Genomic DNA, 21,149 nt, shown 5'->3' on the forward strand with positions numbered 1-21,149 from the left:
GCATGAATCTGATTTATGCTAAGGGACTGTGATGCATTGAGTATCTAATATGTCGCAGTTATTATTAAAAAACATAAAGACTAATAAAATATAGTGTAATTAGATATTGGTCATTAATAATTATTCAAATACATTTAAACAATAAATACTATTCACTTTATTCACTGTGCTGCAGCAATATAGGAAGGTTGGAATGGTCATCCTTTCTGAGAGTAGTGTAAAATCATTATTATGGAGGAGAAAGAAATGTGTTTTTGAAGAAGCAATGAAAGATGTTGATGGTTGAGGAGGACAGAAAGATCCATAGATGGGGAGAGTACAGGAGAAATCTTGCAAGCAGCTGTGTGTAGGATGATGTTATGACAGAGGATGATGTTGGGAGGTTATTGAAGGAGAGCAAAGGGTGACAGGGAAAGTATTTATGGGGGACCAGAAATGTAGGTGAGACAGGACTTGTGTGGAGATTTGTAGGCTGTGATCAGTACTTACATTTTTATTCTGGAAGCCTGACAGAGAGCAAAAGCAGATGAGGAGCGGCAGCATGTGTAGATGAGCCCAGCAGCAGCTTGATTGATTACAGGGGGGATTGTCTTAATGTGCTATGTGCTTGTAATATCATAGCTCAGGTGATGTGTAAGGAATGGGCAGTGATCCTCTTGTTTGTTTGCAGGTTTAGAACATTGCTTCACATGAACATGTTTTCTTTTTTGTTTTGCTTTGTTTTAATTTATTTTACCATCATAAAAATGTAATACCTCCACACAGCCATAGTTGGGATTTAGTATATAAGTCAGTATAGACCTGTGTTGCCAAGGCTGAGATGAGTCCTTAACCTCTGTTGCTAAACAGGTGCTGTGATTCAATGCCCGCTCTCTTGTTGGGGCTTATTTGCAAGTCCCTCCAGTGCTTACAATTCCTAGTGCTGTACAGAGTGGTCCATACTTGTGGAAACGCCCTGTTAAAACAGAAACAAGTAAGAAAATATGAATCCAGTGTCTACACATATGATCTGGGTGTGGCGGAAACCTTTTAAGGTATATGGCCAGTATGGCAGCCATCTTCAAGTTGTCTGCCTTGGATGCAACTCTGATTTTTAAAATGTTTTAAATGCCTGTTTCCACCCTGTACCTTTCAATAACTCTGTATAAATTTATATGAGGTGAGAAATGTTAAAGTGTAGATAACCTGAGGAACACTGTTTAACTGATGGGACAACTGTGTAGGGTAGTGTTGCTTTATCCTTCTATGAGGTCCAGCCTTTGGGGTGTACGACCTGTACTCTACCATAGAATTATAATTATTTGTGGACTTAAGTAGGGATGTTCTATGTAAAAAGGATGTGATGAGTTATACGATATTCTGCCTGTAGACTCCAAAGATGTTTGTCCCATCATTACTCCACCCCACTATGCATCAGGGACATGATTTAATTGTGTGAGGGCATGTTTGTTATTTAATTAATAACTCTGCAGAGACACCATGGAAGTGTGTAATGTTTGTTAAAGGGTGCAATGCTATCAGCACCGTACAGAGCTAGTTATTATATTTAGTGTACTGTTCTGGACAATTCTATTTATATTGCAGGAGGTGCTGACCCCAATATAAGCACCGGGTGCTCCACTGTTATGTAATGGATTGCTTCTAGTCTGAGGTGGTGTCATTTTAATTTGTTTCTTTATTTTAGCAAAAGGTGGCATGAAATTGTTACAAAACCAGAGCGCTGTAAGATTGATAAATAAAGGGAGCATATTTGTTAGACACTATACACTATAGAAGAGGGTGGAGTGGGGACGGGGAGGGTGGCATACAAAAATACAACTCTCTGCGATAGATATGGTGGCTTAGTGGTTAGCACTTCTGCTTCACAGCGTTGGGGTCATGAGTTCGATTCCCGACCATGGCCTTATCTGTGTGGGGTGTGTATGTTCTCCCTGTGTTTGCGTGGGTTTCCTCCGGGTGCTCCGGTTTCCCCCCACTGTCCATAATCTTACCAGTAAGTTAATTGGCTGATATTAAATTGACGTTAGTCTCTCTCGGTCTGAGTGTGTGTATGTTAGGGAATTTAGACTGTAAGCTCCAAAGGGGCAGAGACTGATGTGAGTGAGTTCGCTGTACGACGCTGCATATATAAAATAGCTGATGATGATGACTTGAGTCCACAATCTGAGTACAACAGGACTCAATGTATAACTCATAGACATAATTATTGCCGTTTTCCGAAAATGAATTGCATAATCACATACATTCTTGGGTACTTGCTGTTATATATTCCCATGCCAAGCCTTATATCATCCCAGCACTGACATACAGGACCAGCAGGGAAGTTATATTGAGGTGCCCTGGCACTCGTAGGCAGAGGGAATAGTGGAGCACTGCACCTGCCTGCACTATGTCTGGCTCGCTCTCATGCAGGAAAGAGTATCCCTAAGTTTACAGAGGTGCAAAGACTGTTTGATTCAATGTGTTTATCAGCTGGTGCTCAGAGACAAGAAGTCCTAATCTGGCATCTTAAACCATGGTCAACATTATGGAGAATGCAGCAGACCTTTCCATGAAATACTTACAGCATATACAGATCCTTGAAGCAGTCATACCTGTGTATAGATCTAATTAAACTCCGGTTTTCAGTCTTCTTCCTAATGCGTTAATAACAGTATTGCTTATGTCCTGAAACGAGCCGCGCCATATTAATACTGCACTTAATAAAATGTACTCCTGCTGTTTTCTGTTACAGAAATTGAAATCTCATCTACCAAGACTTCGAGAAGCAAGAGACACGAGTGTGAAGTGCCTGTGTCCACCTGGTAAGAACCTATATCTGTTCATTTTTCATTTAAAGAGGCACAAATAAGATAGGTAGGAGGCTTGCTGATTCAATTGGTGGCTAGTAGTGAGCAGCTATGCAATGAGCAGACTATTTCCCAGATTATAGACTGAAATGTAACGATTATGCCATTGATCTACACAGAACACACATTTATAGTTTTATGCTCTTATCTCTTAAAAAACTAAATTATCTTAAAATCCAGATATAAATGTGTATGTGAATATATTAGTGTAGCTGCATGAGAAGCACACAGAGCCTTACAGAAAAGTACATAAATGACATAGAACAAGAGGATAAAAGCGAAATGGGACATGATAAGCATTGCCTGAGACCATAGACTCTTAAGGATGTGGGTCATGCATATAACACTTTACAAACAATCAAAGGCATGAGACACATAATGAGAGTAATAAAAGTAATCAAGTACCGTAATGACTTGATCCTCTCATCAGAATTGGAGAATTGAATAAAAAGCAGTTGACATCAGAGTGTTACCCACAGCTGGTGCTCCTAAATACGGCTCGTTAAATGCAGTTGTCTAAGGGGGTCATTGATCATTGTGCCAACCGGTCTTATTCGTTCACTGCATACTAAACATTAAAGATCAACTTCCTGAAGAGGGGTGCTGCTTGGTCCTCCTAACTGGGCAAAACCCGCAACAACCTTCTCTTATCCGTAGTGGCACCTGCCATGGCCACAAACATGGTATAAGGTTAGAAGAGACTCTAAGAGGAGATGTATGTTTACTGTAGCTACACCGCTGTAGGACTTTCATCATTTTGAAATGGAAATTTAATGTTCTTAAATTTGGTTCTACCCCACCTTTCCTGTTAGGTCCCAAATAACATGAAACAATGACAGGAACCTATTTCCCATTGTCCTAATAACATATGTATATCAGGAGTTTATATTATGGAAAAATAAACATTATGAATTTAAACTTTTGCATTGGGGGCAAAAAAAAGAACCGACCTGGAAAAACTGGGATGCCATACACTGGGGTTAGTCACCCAACAGTTTAAATACAACAGATATGTTGCTATAAATAAATAATAATAATAAAAATGACCTAGAGCACCATGCTTGAGATTCAGAGCCTGGACCCCAGGTTCTATGCCCAGCAATGCCCCTAGTCCTGGCGCTACTCCATGCAGTATAGTGTTGGCATTGGAGTGCTCATTATCCTGCAAATGACCAAGTGTGGCTGTCCTAGTGATCAATGACCCCGGACAGCTGCACTTTACAGGTGGTTCAGTGCTTCTAAGGGCTACTGCAAATTTACAGTTTATTAGTAACTTATCCTCAACACTGTAGCTGATAATGTTATACTGACATCATTGACAAAGCAGTAACACCGCAGTCAAAGTTTGGGTAATATTCTATTAAAAGTTTCAGAAACATAACATATCATTTGTAGAATAGATAAATCCTTCCAAGAATACTCAGACTTTAATATGGATAATTCATGCTTCCTAGTACAAACAGATCATGGCAATGTGAGTCCTCTAAATCTTATGTTCCCAGTAAAACCTGTGTTACTTAATACGCAGTTTGTGTTTGTAGTTGAACTTTGACATTCGCAAAACCTCAGTGGCAATCGGGGTCATTTTCTAGTGACCTGACCCCTCTCTTTTAATATTCATCAAAACCAGGCTCTTAAGAAATTGTTTAGATTTAATGATACTCATGTGTTACTTAGTAGAATTATTTGACCTTTTGTGCATGCTTTGTTGTTTGTTACCATCATTTCTAGCCTGAGTTTTGTCTTTTTCTGATTCCATGGTTATTATATTACTTTAAGATTGACTTATGTTTTTTTTTAACCAGAGGTTCTTAACCTTTTTAATACTGCTACTTTGACTGCACAATATTACAATATTTAGTTTCAAATTATGTTCTTTTTTTAACTGCTTTACTGAAGACTACCAGTTATTAATATTATTTTATTAAATAGAACATTGTGTGCTTATATAAAATAATATAAAAATATAATTAAAAATGACTTTATTAGTTGCAAATACACAATAGTTTTACAAGCTATGATTATGAGGACCCATGCTCACACATTTTGGGGGAAGTTAAGAACCCTGGTTTTAAATAAACATAATATGCACTTTATGCTACATGTTTTAATAATTTGCATTGTGCTGCTTAGCGCTTTCTTTGTTGCACCTCCAATATATTATAGTTATAGAAAAAATGATATAGCAGGTTTTAAATTATACCAAAGCTTTACAGATGTAATTCAAGATTAGTTTAGATTGTTTTATACAATGAGCAAAAAAAATGGGAAATATTTGTACATATAGCGATTTCGAGAAAGGTCTCAATTTGAATTAAATGATGTTTGGTGACTGGGGTGCCCATTATTAATTTTTATTTTTTGTTAACTTGAGTCGATCAGTGATGTAGACATCACAGGAGCAAAATACCAGTTTATATTATATTCAGTCTAGTAACCTGCTTGATTTATTGGTGTGGAAGAACAGGGACCAAAAGACTCGGCACACAAGGGGCCTGAGTCATTAAGGAAAGCAAAGCATAAAAAAGGAGTAACTTTGCACCTGGGAAAAACCATGTTGCATTGGAGGGGGAGGTACATTTAAAATGTGGGCACAGATTTATATTTGGGATAGGGCATGTCCTAGATCAACTTTAAATTTCAGTGTAAAAATAAAGCCAACAAGTATTTTCGTGCTAGATGAAAAAACAGAGAGTATTTAACTTTTGTGCGAAATGGTAAACTAATTTGCACCCTTTGCATTGTAACATGGTTTGTCCCGGAGAACATTTACTCCTTTTTTTGTCTTTCCTAAATGACTCAGGCACAGGGTGTTTTCAATGAGAATGTGTTTAGTAGAATAGCTTTAAAATATTGCATTTGTTTAGCTTATTTATTTATATATTTTTTTCAAAACTGTGATTGTATTTAAAAACGCAAATATGTTTTTGTTTTTTTATATAAACATTAAACTTCCAACATAGGTTGAGCGTATTTGCTTCTGGCTTGTAGGAAATAAGCAGAGTTGACTAAAAATCTATTACCATTCACATACATGGTTTGATCATTCTACCCAGCCAAGTCTGTCCACCAAAGCTGTATGCATTGGACTTCTTTAAAAAGTTCAAGGTTTTAATTTAGATTAAGTAAGATGGTCCAAGAAAAAGGAACATATCTTGTTTAAAATATTGATACGATATGTTTTAAAGTGTTAAAAGAAGTTGAATTGGAAATTGGCTAAAGTGGTTAAGTTAACCTGTATGGTTTATATAATTGAGTTTTAGGGACGTTCTTCTGCAAAATACGCAATAGTATAAACTTATAATATATAACATGTTTTCATTTTTATAGTATTTTAAAGACTTTTATTCCTAAATCTATTTTTGAAAGAAAGTACATTTTTTATACAGTTATGATAAGGATTTTGTTACATTTCAAAATGTATCAGCTCCACAACCCATACACCACACAGATCACTTGGAGGACATCTATATGTACTATAGGTCAGTGGCGGATCCGGGGGGGGGCGATCAGGGCATTCGCCCCCCCTAGCAGCAAAAAGCTAGGTCCCAGCCGCCGATTAAAACGGGATGGGCGGGGCTAAGGGGGCGGGGCTAAATGGGGGCCAGCCAATCAAAGTGGTCCCAGCCGGCGACCACAACAGGAGGGGGCGAGGCCAATCGCGGGCGGAAGGCGGGGTTAACGCAGGCCAGCCAATCAGAGCAAAGGAGGGGCGTGATTATGCAAAATTGCCCCCCCGTAAACATAAAGTCTAGATCCGCCCCTGCTATAGGTAGGCCAACAAATTGCAAAGCTGCTCTGTTTTATTTAGCTGTAGAAATTTGATGCAAAAAATCTTTCCAAGAATACTCTGTCCCGTATGCATTGACTACTTCTATGTTTCTACAGATGTACATGTACACAAACATTTTATTTTCTAGACTACAACATCTGAGAAAATATTTCTACTTAAGTAGCATATGCAAATTTCTTGCTACATATATTTATTGGTCAGTAACAGACTCACGATTCCTGCGTCCTGCTGCCAGTTAATGTTGAGATTTACTTGCACTATTCATACTTTCCAACGCTGTACGTTGGGAGTTATGAGTCCTCCCATCATGGTGAGAAGGCAAAAGAGGCGAGTGCCTCACCTCTAACCCTCTAAGGTTAGAGGTGAGGACATTTCACAACCAGCAAAGGAAGGGGTTCTTTACAGTAAGGGCAGTCAAGATATGGAATTCATTGCCAGGGAAAGTTGTGATGGCAGATTCAATAGATATGTTTAAGAAAGGGTTAGACAAATTTTTATTGGAAAAGTGTATCCAGGGATATGATCATTAATTAAAATGAAGGATAGTAGTGGATATAGGGTAAAAATAGAACTTTAATATTGAGTCTGGGGGATTTTCACAATTGAAACAGATTGCCGATTGCTTACTCTGGATCAATTTCAAATATAAGTGCAGGATCGCAGGAGATCCAAAATAGGTTGAACTTGATGGACTGGTGTCTTTTTTCAACCTCATCAACTATGTTATATGTTACTATGTTTAAGTGCATGCAGCAATTCATGGTTGTTTTTAGGGTAGTGCAGGGAGGCGGGTTTGTGCTTCAGAATCACTAGATATGTCTTAAAGGACTCACACCGAATGTGAAGCAGCAACGTCTCCTTTCCAGGGGAGGCATGTCCCAATTTATGAATTTTAAATGCTAAGTGTTGGGAGTTATGACTAATATAAATGCTAGATCTGGCCACAGGTAGAAGCGATTTTGAGAATCAGTGCAAAAATGTGAAAATTCACCAGACTTTTCTCAAACTTTTATTGATTAAAACAATTGAGAAAGTTAGACGGGTTTGACCATGTTTGATTAAGCTAGTTCATGGTTATGCAAACCAGCTCGAACACTGTCAAGCTTAAATTTATGTTTGTTTTTTTTTAAAAAAAATCACTGTCAAGCTTAAATTTATGTTTTTTTTAAAAAAAAAAAAAAAAAAATCTTTGTGAGAATGTTGAACTTCAGTCTGCAGTAGTTTTATTCATTCATTTATTCATTTTACATCTTATATTTCAGTGCACATATTTGAAATGACAGTACTTGGTTTTATGTATGGAGAACATACGACACTCGGTCCATTGTAGTTAGGGCCGCTTGGTGTATTTAAATCAAATGTCTGTATTGCTAGGAAGTTTCATATTCTGGGCCCGATTCATAATGAGCACAATGTGCGTTTGTTTTAAACATGTGCCCGAATTCAGCAAGGAGCGAATGTGAGGATATGTGTGGTGATGAATACGGGTGTAGGTCTGCTCAGCTCTTCTAGAGAAGACACTGCAGGATACGACCAATACCTATTTGGAATATAAACTCACAAAAGAATGCACAGGATGAAAACAATTATTCAGTTAATCTCACCTGTTAATAATAGAGGTTACGAATGTCTACTGTATATAAATGCATTTTTACAGTTGCTGCTGATTTAAAACACATGTTCTAGCATGCATACACAGCCATCATCACTAGTAATCAGAACTTAAACCAGACCTGTAGCTGGTGCAAGAGATACGGCTGAAAAACAAATACCTGAGTGATGCCCAAAGCTTGAATCGGACATGTCTGCGTGCACTTGAGTTTGCAAAATTTTACTGTACTTTGAGTACTGGCATCCGATCCATCTCAGCCCTGTTCCCTCCCTGAAATCATAGGCTGTAGTAAGTGTCCTTTGAACTCGAAGATGAATTGAACATTCCTGAGTTCTGTTGCGCATTGTCCAGTTCTGGGCATGCACAGAGTAATTGTATATACACACAAAATCACTGTTTACGTCCCTTAATGAATGTGTATAACCAAATGGGAAACCTACATCATACGTCAATATAGTTTTATATCATGCATGCTGTAACTATTATTATGCTATACGCTCTGCCATTAGGGAAGTAAATGTTTGTTATCTGTGAAATATTATGTGGTGTTGCATTTTTGTTTTGTTGTACCATATAATCCGCTAAGTTAAAATTATTATTGAAATATATTTTATGTTTTATTTATATTAGCAGCATCTGAACAAATATTATTGTCATTATTATTTATACATTTTGACTGCTTTATGTTGGTGATGAGATGGTTATGCAGGAGGTAGGGAACAGAGCTGTGCAGTTATATGTAACTGCCATCCGCCTGCCAAATAATAACAAAAAAGAGGCGAGTGTAATAACTTTATCTAAAAGATATTACTTTTTGTGTTGTGCTATCACACTAGGTTTGCAGCTGTTAAAAATAAGCACGTTTAGATGTAACCTGTTTTGTACTGCATTAAACGAGTTAGTAGAATATTTATGGATAATAAATTGCGCCTAGAGACAGCCACTGTGATTTTTTTCCCTTTTCATCTCAAAAGAAACAAATGCATAATGCAGAAGTAGTGTGACTAATGCTGTATGTGCACTTCCAATACATTCGATTCCATCTCAGGAATGTTATCTTGGTTGGATTTTTTTAAAGCTTAGTTTATTTATTTCAACCTAATGAGTCACACTAGGTTCTAAATTCAAGGAAACAACTGCTCCTCAGCTCCTTAATTCCATCCTCATGGATCCCCCTGTAAACTCATACTTGTTAATGTAGTCACTGACAGTTGCCTGTTATGTATGTGGGTAGTGGATACCCGCAGACAGACTGCAGCGAGTGTGTTGGACTGACTCTGCACCCTCACTTCATACACTCATTTATATTAAACAATGACAGCTGCTGGGATTATGACTATGACACATTCAATTCCTATGGTGGTCTCACTTGAGAAGCACGGTCTAAGATGGCTTTCATACTTTTGGTTATTAGGAAAGGATTCTGCCAATTATGGGTTGCTAGTGGGCGCCAGTGTGCAGTGGTCTACAGGAATGGTTTCCATTCTCTACATGGCAGTCAGAGAATCTCATCATTTATAAGCAAGAAAACAATCTGGGACACCAATGTGACAAGGATATTGTTCTGTCCATAAAATCCAGCCACCCCTCATCTTGCATTCCTTAGAAAGCCAAATTCAGTAAAACTTTTATAGGATCCAATTTCTACTAATTCAGCTAATCCAGACACATTCAAAATCTGAATTCTGAGAACATAAGAATTCCAAGTTCTTAGATTTCTAACGGAGAAAGCAGAGGAAATCTCCTGAGAACCAGACCACATGGGAGCCCTAAGCCTCATGCGAGAGGTTTACAGCAGCCTCTGTGAGGACTGCTATATGAATAACCATAAAACTCACTATGGTTGGTCATTTAAGTGTCCTGAACAGCAGACATCCCCACATATCATCACGCCCATTGACAACCTTTTTAAACCATTATGATTGTTACTGCTGCACGAACTTTCCTTCTATTCTGCACTTTTATTCTCGTCTGTACCTTTTGATGGTGCTACATCAATTAAATACAACTTGTGGACAAACGACAACACTTAACTAGGATTACAACGCCCTTGGGTGGACGCTAATTATTCTCTGATACTGTAACTAATTGTGAGGGTTTGGCACTACATGTCTGCGATTATCTCACCAAACTGTAATTCTTCAATATAATCCATAAATAAAGTAGTAAGCATACATGGACTATTGCGGAGAGATGTGTGAGGAAGCGTTATAACATCCTCTAGTTTTTGCCATATAAAAAACAGTCTGTGAACTTGAAATGCGCTTGTAGAAAATTAGAAAAAATGGGGGAAGTAGCTGCTTAAATCTTTCCATTCGGAAGTTCATTCTGATGTTTTAACAATGCAATGCTCCACTCACGTAAGGCACAGAAGAGCAATTTGTACTAAGAAAACAGGAGAGAGAGTCTGTGGATAAATCTACTTATGGTTTCCTGTGCTAGTGTTTTCCAGGATCTGATTTTTGGCTATGTCCATAGACAACTTCTATTCTGTTTTTCTCCTGAATATTATCCACAATTACTGATTGCTGTTTCACATGGTAACAATTTTCCTACACCAATACCTGGCAGAAATTGTAGATATTTTCTAATTATGTGCAAATATATATATGATATATATAATAACCTTTATTAGTTACCGTAACAAAAGCCACAGTGTAGTCGATTGGATGGCAGCTGCTACTGAACACTGAATAAAACTTGTGAAAGATTATTCCCATGGGTAGAATTGACATATTCATGTTGCCTCTGGTAATGCTGTGGTGAAGTTCATATTATTTTAACTGCAGGAAATCTGAGTGTAATAACTTAAGTTCAGTAAATAGTTTTTGTCATTATCTCAAAATATCCTCAGCTTATCTAATATAACCTTTTATTATTATTGTAGCTTTCTAATTATTTCTCTCCCATTACAGAAGAGTTATAACTATATTTGTAAAAAGGTTCCTGTTAAAAGGAAATTTAATTTGTTACAATGATAATTAGCTTTTGTCTAGAACTTGTGCAAAGAGCATAACAGGAGAAACATGACTTGTAGTTTGTATACCATGCATGTCATTTGCACATCACTAGCTCGTCAAAAATGAGCTTAAATCGACTGGTTCAGTCATTGGTGCTACATACATGTTTATATGAATGAAAAACTATCGTTTCCTTGCAGTGCACCTGTCCTTAGAATCCCTTTTATTATACTAAACGTGGCTTCATCTGTTTGGAATGTGATCATTATAACTTAGCACAAGTTCCAGCAGCGGCTCGTTGCACCTGAGGTTCAAATAGCAAAACACAACTCAGGATAAGGAACTCCTCTGCTTTTGAAAGAGATCCCAAATCTTAATGCTAATAAAATAGCAAATGAGCATTTTACTGTTTAGCAAGGAAACTGCTTTGGTTTAGCTTGAATTCCATTTCTCAGTTTTAATTTAATTTTTACATTTACTAGATATTTCTAGTATATGTAGTTGTATCATAACCATTATGTCTTGAGCTGGATCAAACTTTAAAAATTCAGCCAAGTTCTAGCCATAGGTGCCTCACGATCCAGTTTATACTGCCACTCATGAGAACATAGCGTGGAAAATCATGGCTGTACCTGGGATTTGTTTGCTCAAAAAAGTTTGACATTTAATTATTAGATTGGTTTATTGCTCCCATGGCCGCTCATAGGGGGGAAATGGTGGGCACATATGCAGTACTTTAAAAGTTACAGTACCATCTACAGTCTACAGCTGATCTTCTGACCTTCTAACTGGGAATACCAAGTTCAAAGCTTTCCACCCACCTGTTAGAAAACCATCACAGTAAAACAGGTGTAGTTTACTATAAAACTTCTCTCTCTTCTCCCAAAGTATTTTTAAAGTGATTGGGAGGAAAAATACCCAAGGGTGCAGATTTCATCTACAATCAGAGAGCCTGTAGGACAGACCCAAGGGAAATCTATCTCTTGATAATAACCACCATAACTTTGATACATGTAAGTTATAGGCTACATAACATTGAACCTTTGCTTGAAGGATCAACAATTGTCCGGCGGCCCATAATTGGTATGGACAGTCCTGATTGCACCGATGTAGTCGGTGATGAGTTAATGTAGCAATTCTACAATAACGAAAACTGCCTCTTAGTAAATCACAGGTTGTAGGGAGCAGCCTTTGTGATTTGTGAAAAGCAGGCCCTGTACTACCAATAGGCAAACCAAGGTGGTTACCTAGGGTGCCAATGATTAGCAGGAGTGCACGCAGGATTTTTAAGGGGGGGTTTCCCGCCCATCCCAAAAAAGAGCGAAAGAGCTGCTGCGCATGTGCCCGCGCATGCGCAGCAGCTCCGTTTCGGCAGCACTGTACAATACAGCACCGCCGCGAATGCTTTTTGACAGTGCCGCGGCCGCTATATAGTACAGTGCCGCTATGTAGGGGCACCTCTTTAGCGGAGACCCAGAAACCCCTTCTGCGTGCGTCGCTGATTAAGAGACACCTAAAACGCTGGATGATTGATATATTGTCACTTTCTAATTGTTTTTCTCCCATTACAGAATAGTTATAGCTATATTTTTAATTTCTTATAGAAAGGTTCATGTTACAATGATAATTAGCCTTTGCCTAGGACTTGGGCAAACAGTAAAACATAGTTTGTGTGCTGTGAACATCCTTTGCATGTATACACAAAAATAAGCATAAACCGACTCTGGGTGAGGTACCGTTTAGGCAACCATAGGACTTGTACCAGCTCTGTCGAAAAGGCATACAGTAGTGAAAATGCCTGGCTATACAAAATTTCATTATATTACTCATACTAATGAAATTGGCAATATTAGTGTTGACTTGTATAATATTTATTTTTAACAATCAAGTCTGTAAAGCTTTATTTTCTCTCAATATTCAAATCCCCCATGACAAGATATTATTTGTGGCTATTATGAACAGGCAGCATTGAATATTGCTTGCAATGTTATAACTTCCAATTCATGAGGAATGTCTATTTTTAACTTTTAAAGAAGCCAAAGAAAAAAAATAAAGAGTTATAACTATTTTATAATCATCCATGCCGTCAAAAAGAGTGTCGGGGAACAATAGATTTTCTTGACCTTGTATTTTTATATTTAGAACAAGATAATCTTCCGTCACAGGGCGCCCAGTCTCTCACAAGACCCTGGGAGTCTCCTCTAAGGAAGCTGGCACTTGACATAATGTCACACTAGAATTTCCAGGTTCAGATAGCGCCTGAGCTGTTTTTTTTATAATGTTTCCATGTTAGTGGATGATAAACTATTTACCTGCAAGCAAGTTATGTTCATATTTTTGTAGGTGACAAAAAACTAAAGTTTTTTTGTGTTACTGACTGTTCAAAAAAACTGGTTGGGTGAAAAAAATCCTAAAATGTTAATAAATTGACTTTAGTATGAAACATCACATATATCAGAAGTGACTATTCTCATCAGCCTTTTGCTACTAGAGCACCTTGCAACTTGTCTGTTGAAGAGAGAGTTCTAAGGAGTTGGATTTCCTACATGTGTACTATCAGCGGGTGGCTGTACTTGTCTGTTTCTTGGTATGGATTCCTTGGCTTGTCAGTGATAGATGGGTATCGTTGAACTTATGTGCAATGTTGGCGTTGTTCCAAGCTAGTTACCCAACCCGACCGCTCTCAGACACCTTCCCGTCTTTACTGTCAGGCTCAGGACCCAAGGCTGCTCTCTGGTTTGAAACCCGATCGGACATTTATACAGAAGTCTTTGAGTCTGCCCATAAACCTGGGGATTAGGATACACAGCTGCGTCATTTCCCTTTTGCTTGTGAATGATCTGTAAAAATGCACATGTATCTTTGCTGCGTCTGTGATGAAGTTATAAGTAGACACAGAAAGACAGGACAGGACGGGGGTACACACATTTCTTTGTCATTTTCCTTGTTAATACCACGTTACTTGTCAGTTTAACACTTTGATACCCAGGGACCAATATCAGAAAAATTATTTTTTTTCAATGGTACTTGTCTAAAGCATCATCAAACTCATAAACTCAACAGACATTGTGTTGCATCATATAATTTTCTTAACAATAACGTTAATTTACAAAGATTGCATATTAGTGCAACATTTGCACTGAACCCAGCAACTAACAGCAATTCGCTTGTATCTCTGATATGCAAGTTAGACAATGAAATGAAGGGGTATATTTACTAAACTGTAGGTTTGAAAAAAAAGGAAATGTTGCCTATAGCAACCAATCAGATTGTAGCTATCATTTTGTAGAATGTACTAAATAAATGATGACTAGAATCTGACTGGTTGCTATAGGCAACATCTCCACTTTTTCAAACCCGCAGTTTAGTAAATATACCCCCAAGTGTCTGATTTGTTGCTGTAGTTTAGTGTTAATTTTGCACCTATATGCAATGTTAGTGAGATCTAATGTCTACCTAATTCCTTCTCATTTCAGCAAATGTTTGTCTTGTAATCACACTCACCTATTTTCCCAGAAAGTCCTGGAGACTCCGGAATTTAGGATAGTTCTCCCGCACCTAGGGAAGAGCATCCTTTCTCCCGGTTCCCGCCCATTTCCTATGATGCAAGTCATTGCAGCAAATCTCATCATTTGGCTCTGCTATGCGATGACGCTATTGGCTTATTTTCACCGCACTTGTCACATGACTGCCTCTCTGTGATTCTTTTCAAGTTGGCAAGTATGCTTATAATGTGCTATCTCGGGCATCAGAGTTTTTGTTGTTGTAGGTAGTGTAGTCTAACCAGAACGCCCCTTTCAGCAGCTGTTGGCTTCTTATTTCTAATGGCCATACTCATGGTAGATGCATTGTCTATTATAGCTCATTGATATAATGGTTTCTTAACATATTTATGCAATCATGGCTTTTCTCAGTTGGCAAGTACCACTCATAGTTCAGAGGCTTATGCACTGGCACAGACTGCTAATATCGCAGAATTTATAAGAGTTTACAAATGAAAAAATGTAATGTTTTTCCAATGACCACAAGACCTTTAAAACAGCCATGCACTGCTGTTATTTACCAGTGCTCTCCTCTTTAGCATGAAAGTTTATATGTAGGGTTGTGGTGCTTACAGTGACAATATACTTGCGCCAAATCTGCATTTCCCACATTCTTTTCAACATAGCCAGCAACGGTGTAAATTATACAGCTCTGTACTTTTAACGTGCTAATTTGCATACCAGTAAACACGAATAAACCCATGCTGGTCCACTATTGGGTAAGTCTGACATGTAATATTGTATAATGTTTCCTTTTATCCAATATGGAAATGTGCATATATATATTCCGTTTAAAAACACTCCCACCTAGTGCCAGTTCTTTGTTACTCAGACAAGACGTTTTGTTTCCTATTGCCCCTGGCACCAAATTTAGATTGCAAGCAATAGGCTCACTATGCTCTCATTGTCCGTTATTGTATAGCTTGTCTTTGGTTATTTGCGCTATAAAAGATAAAAGAATCATTAGTATTTGCATAGCTGTGGACACACAAGGGATAATGAGCCATGGCAACTGACTGATTCAAACACCCACAGTCTTCTGTTTTGAAAAGAAATCAGCGCTAACAAAACAGTAGCCCAATTCGGCATCCTCGGTAATATCTTTTTTTTTGTGCAAAGTGTAGGCAGTATACTGTTTATTTTAGTTATGCAGTAATTGTTCAAAGTGTACATGTATGCGGGGGCAGATGGTTGTCAGGCTGTGTTTGCAGAGTTGCACAAAGTAATTTTGTCAGCCGAAGCATAAGATCACGTTGGGACTAAAATCTTCCATTCCCATAAAGCATTTTCATAAACATTTCAATAGCTAATTTGTAAAGGTTTTTTACTCTGAATATTTATTTAGCCTCTTTTAGATCTGCAAAGCTTTTGTGATGTTTTTAGGTCTCGTACATTCCAATCAACACGTCAAAAAGGCAGAGTTCTGCACTTGGGAATAGTATGGCTTTGTACAGGAATCTCTCTGCAAATAAGATGTTTTCATTTGTTCCTTTTCATTCAAGGTAAGAGAGTTGCTTCTTGTTGTTTGTGCTTCCTGTGTCAGTTAGGACACACTAGACATTTAAATTAAGAAAAAGGATGGATTCCCCTGTACAATAATGTTACTGGCACATATCCTTTTTTTTTTCTTAATCTATTATTGCATTGACTGCAGCCCAGTCTAGGTTTTATACATACTTACCACCTTTCTTCAGCTCTCTTCCGGGAGCCTCCTGGTAGAGGTGGGCGGGAGGGGGCGGGGTGCCAAAAATCGTGTAATTTTGGCCCCGCCAAACGCAACGATTCACCGGGAATCGCGGCATTTGGGACCTAATTCTGCCCACTTCACTAGGAAGCGGGCACTTCCTAGTGGAGTGGACAGAATTCGGGAGATTGCCACACCCGCCCGGGAGTCCGTGAGACTCTCTCAAAATGCGGGAGTCTCCCGGACATTCCGGCAGAGTTGGCAAGTATGGTTTTATATTGATGTACAATCCCGCCTAGGTAACCAAATCTATATCCTATTGTTTTGAATATATGTCTGATAAGAGATAATTTGAACGTGTGCAAAGTTATCGCCTGCAATGGTCTTCTAAAGGATACATTCAGATATTGTTATTAAGAGATGGCAGTAGGATTGAGGTATCAAGCTGTGCTATTGTCACGATTCTGATATCACAAACGAGCCCAATAGCCAGGTATTTCTGAATTCAAAAGGATTTATTTTGGTATACAAATAAATCTCCAGTGTCCAACAAATAAAGTCCAAAGTAACAAGAGGTTAAAGGTCTGGTGGAAGTATCAAGTACTTGTAGTCCAAATCACAAGGAGGCAAGGTTCTGTGGAAGCATCTGGTTCAGAGACAAACACAATACTCGTGCAAAGGCTTCATAACAGGAAGTGCCTTTTCTAGGCCCAAACAGGAAATGGGATCCAAGATGGAATCTTCATGAGACAGTCCCGGCCATCTTGGATAAGGGCTATTGTAAGGGCAAGTTCATAACAGAGATCCAAGATGGAAACTTCATGATGCAATCACGGCCATCTTGAATGAGGGCAAAACTAAGGGCAAGTACATAACAGGATGCCCCCTTCTCAACGACGTCCTCTGGACGACTTAGGACCAGGTTTCCCAGGATGCTGTCTATGAAATGCTTTTACCAAAAGTGGGGCATGAACATCCTTTGCAGATTGCCAAGAGTCATCTTCTGGCCCATAACCCTGCCAACGTAGCAGATACTGTAATTGGTTTCGAAACATACGAGAGTCCAGGATCTTTTCGACAATAAATTCCTCATGCTCATCAACTTGAATTGGCTCAGGAGGAGGCAAAGAGCGACCAGGAAATGGATTCTTAACTGAAGGTTTTAGTAATGATACATGAAAAACAGGATGTACCTTCATGGAATCAGGAAGATCCAATCTAAAAGCCACTGAACTAATCTGTGCAATGATCTTATATGGACCAATAAACTTACTTCCCAACTTAGCAGATGGTACCTTCATTCTTAAATGTCTAGTTGACAACCATACTTCATCACCAATACTAAAAGTTGGAGCAGCCCTTCGTGATCTGTCAGCATCACGTTTATATCTTTCTTGAGCAGTTTTCAAAGTCTCTTTTAATAATTCAAGATTATTTTGCATAATAATCAGTCTATCTTCCACAGCAGGAATTGGAGAGTCACAAGGTAGATTGGGACAAATATTTGGATGATATCCTAGATTAGCATAGAAAGGGCTAAATCTTGTAGACGAATGTTGAGAATTATTGTATGCAAATTCAGCCATGGGGAGGATATCAACCCAATCATCCTGTAGGTGACAAATATAACATCTGAGATATTGCTCAAGTGTTTGGTTTGTTCGCTCCGTTTGTCCATTTGACTGTGGATGAAATGCAGTGGACAAGTTCACCACAATGCCAAGGGATTTGCAAAACTGTTTCCAAAATCGTGATGTGAATTGAACGCCTCGGTCTGACACCACATCATTAGGAACGCCATGCAAACGAAAAACTTCTTTTATAAGTAAGTCGGCTGTTTCTTTTGCTGTAGGAGTACCCTGGCAGGGTATAAAGTGAGCCATCTTTGTCAGTCTGTCAATTACCACAAAGATAGTGGTCATATTCTTAGATCTCGGAAGTTCTACAATAAAATCCATGGAAATGGAATCCCATGGACGTGTAGGTATTGGCAAAGGTTGTAGTAGTCCAAAAGGAGAAGCACGAGGAGTCTTAAATCTGTCACACGTTGTACAAGAGGATACATATTTTGCTATATCTTCCTTATAGTTGGGCCACCAGAATGAACGGCTTAACAGTTCTTGAGTTTTCTGAAGTCCTTTATGGCCTGCTAATTTAGAGTCATAGAATAGTTGCATGACCTTTAACCGTGCTTTTTCTGGAACGTATAGTTGATGTGCCATATGCCAGACTCTGTTGTCATAAGATAATTTAACATTTTTTGGAGGATTCATGAGGGTAGAATCCATATCATATCCATTCTTGATCTCTGTTAATAACTCCGTTGTACAAATAACCCCCAAAAAATTTGAATCAGGAATTATTGTTTGAACAGGCTTTACCTGTTGAGGATTCTCCGCATAAGCTCTTGAGAGGGCATCGGCTTTTCCATTCTTCGATCCAGGTCTATAGGAAATTAGGTAATCAAAACGGCTTAAAAAGAGAGCCCATCGAGCTTGTCGGGGAGATAATCTTTTTACTGATTTAAGGAATTCCAAATTCCGGTGATCGGTGAGGACTATCACTTGATGCTTTGCACCTTCTAAAAGATGTCTCCATTCTGAAAAAGCAGCTATAATGGCAAGAAGTTCTTTATTTCCCACATCATAGTTTCTTTCAGGAGCAGTCATTTGCCTTGAATAAAAAGCACAGGGGTGAAGTAACATTTTTTCTCCTACTCTTTGTGAAATTACTGCTCCTATAGCTGAATCTGATGCATCAGTTTCCAAAACAAATGGGAGTGTAGGATCAGGATGAATTAATATAGGAGCTGACGTGAACTTAGTTTTCAAAATGGAAAAAGCTTTATCAGCTGCTGGTGACCACTGAAAGGAGGAAACCTTTTTTGTGAGCTGAGTAATGGGGGCAGCAATTCCAGAAAAGTCCTTTATAAAACGTCGATAGAAATTAGCAAAGCCCATAAATCGTTGCACATCTTTGATGTTTTTAGGTATGGGCCAATCTACCACAGCATGCACTTTACAGGGATCCATACACAGTCCTTGAGGGGATATAATGTAACCCAAAAATTTTATTTGAGTACGATGGAATTCGCATTTCTCCAACTTGATGTATAATTGGTTTATACGTAGCCGTTGTAAAATAATTCGAACATGTTCTTGATGTTCTGGTAAAGAATTAGAAAAGATAAGGATATCATCAAGATATACAATAATGAACAGATCAAGCAAATCTCGAAAGACATCATTTATAAAATGTTGGAAAGTAGCAGGGGCATTACATAACCCGAACGGCATCACGAGGTACTCATAATGTCCATACTTTGTTCGAAAAGCCATTTTCCATTCATCACCTGGTCGAATGCGTATTAAGTTGTACGCTCCTCTTAAATCAAGCTTTGTGAAAATACTTGCTGTCTGCAGTCTTTCCAATAATTCTGGGATGAGAGGAAGTGGATGTCTGTTCTTTATAGTAACTTTATTTAATTCTCTATAATCAATGCATGGCCGCAAAGATCCATCTTTATTTTTTACAAAAAAAATAGGAGCCCCTGCTGGAGATTTTGAAGGACGTATAAAACCTTTAGTTTCATTTTCCTCCAGGTAAGTCTTTAGTGTCTTTAATTCAGGATCAGCTAATGAATAAATCCGACCAAAAGGAATAGCAGCCCCGGGTAATAGGTCAATGGGACAATCATATGGTCGATGGGGTGGTAATTTGTCAGCATTTTGTTTGTTACAGATATCTGCAAAATCCTGATATTGAACAGGCAATTGTTCCTCCACAGAAGAGGGGAACACTGAGATCTGATTCTCTTTTTGTACAAGAGGGACCACACTGATAGTATCTTGAAACGATAGGGTTTGAGACTCCCAGTTAATGGCTGGATTATTGTTAGTGAACCAAGGGAGACCCAAAATTATGGGAAAATTTGGAGAAGAGATGAGAAAAAAAGTGAGTTCCTCCTTATGATTGGGTTCTATCATCAAGGACATAAGTTCTGTCTCATGTGTGATGGGACCAGAATTCAGAGGGGACCCATCAACTGTCTCCATCAATACAGGGGTCTTTCTTTCTTAAAATACTATATGGTTTCGTTTAGCAAAATCTATATCCATGAAATTACCATTGGCTCCTGAATCCAGCATTGCCATGGTTGAAATAAGTTGAGAGTTTATCTTAAGTTGTATTGGTATTGAAAAATGATTCTTTATTCTTCTGTTCTCTCTCTCCAATGTAGACAGTGAAGAGATTTGAGGAATAATAGCATTCAGTTGATGTGAGCAGCATGAAATAATAGATTCCTGGTCCGAGTCTTTAGGTTCCATTAATGTAGCAACTGTCTTGCGAGGTCGTTGAGAACAATTAGAAACATAATGTCCAGATTTACCACAATACAAGCAGAGATTTTCTTGTCGTCGTTGATCTCTTCTTTCAATAGAAATCTGTTTGCGAATGGTATCTATTTGCATTGGCTCAGACTCCTCAATTTGTTGTGTTGCAGGAGTTCCAGAGAAATTTGATATTGCTGGTTCTGGATAATTAGGACGAGTCCACATGGAACCCCATCTATCTTGTTTCCTCTCCATTTGACGAGCATCAATACGAATACAATGTTTAACAAAGGCTTCAAATTCAGTGGGTGCATCAGCTCTAGATAATTCATCTTTAATGAACTCAGATAACCCCTTTCGATAAACAGACAGCTT

General features: G+C 38.3%; 1 long non-coding RNA gene across 1 annotated transcript in view; it reads left to right on the forward strand.

Moving 5' to 3' along the window:
* The window catches only part of LOC142160277 (uncharacterized), an 84,650-nt gene that overhangs the window by 22,811 nt on the left and 40,690 nt on the right, over window positions 1-21,149 (forward strand). Inside the window, exon 2 of the long non-coding RNA XR_012693131.1 lies at window positions 2,735-2,804. This is a non-coding gene — a long non-coding RNA (uncharacterized LOC142160277). The remainder of the gene's footprint in view (window positions 1-2,734; window positions 2,805-21,149) is intronic.

This window comes from Mixophyes fleayi, chromosome 6 (assembly GCF_038048845.1).
Source record: "Mixophyes fleayi isolate aMixFle1 chromosome 6, aMixFle1.hap1, whole genome shotgun sequence".
Taxonomy (NCBI): domain Eukaryota; kingdom Metazoa; phylum Chordata; class Amphibia; order Anura; family Limnodynastidae; genus Mixophyes; species Mixophyes fleayi.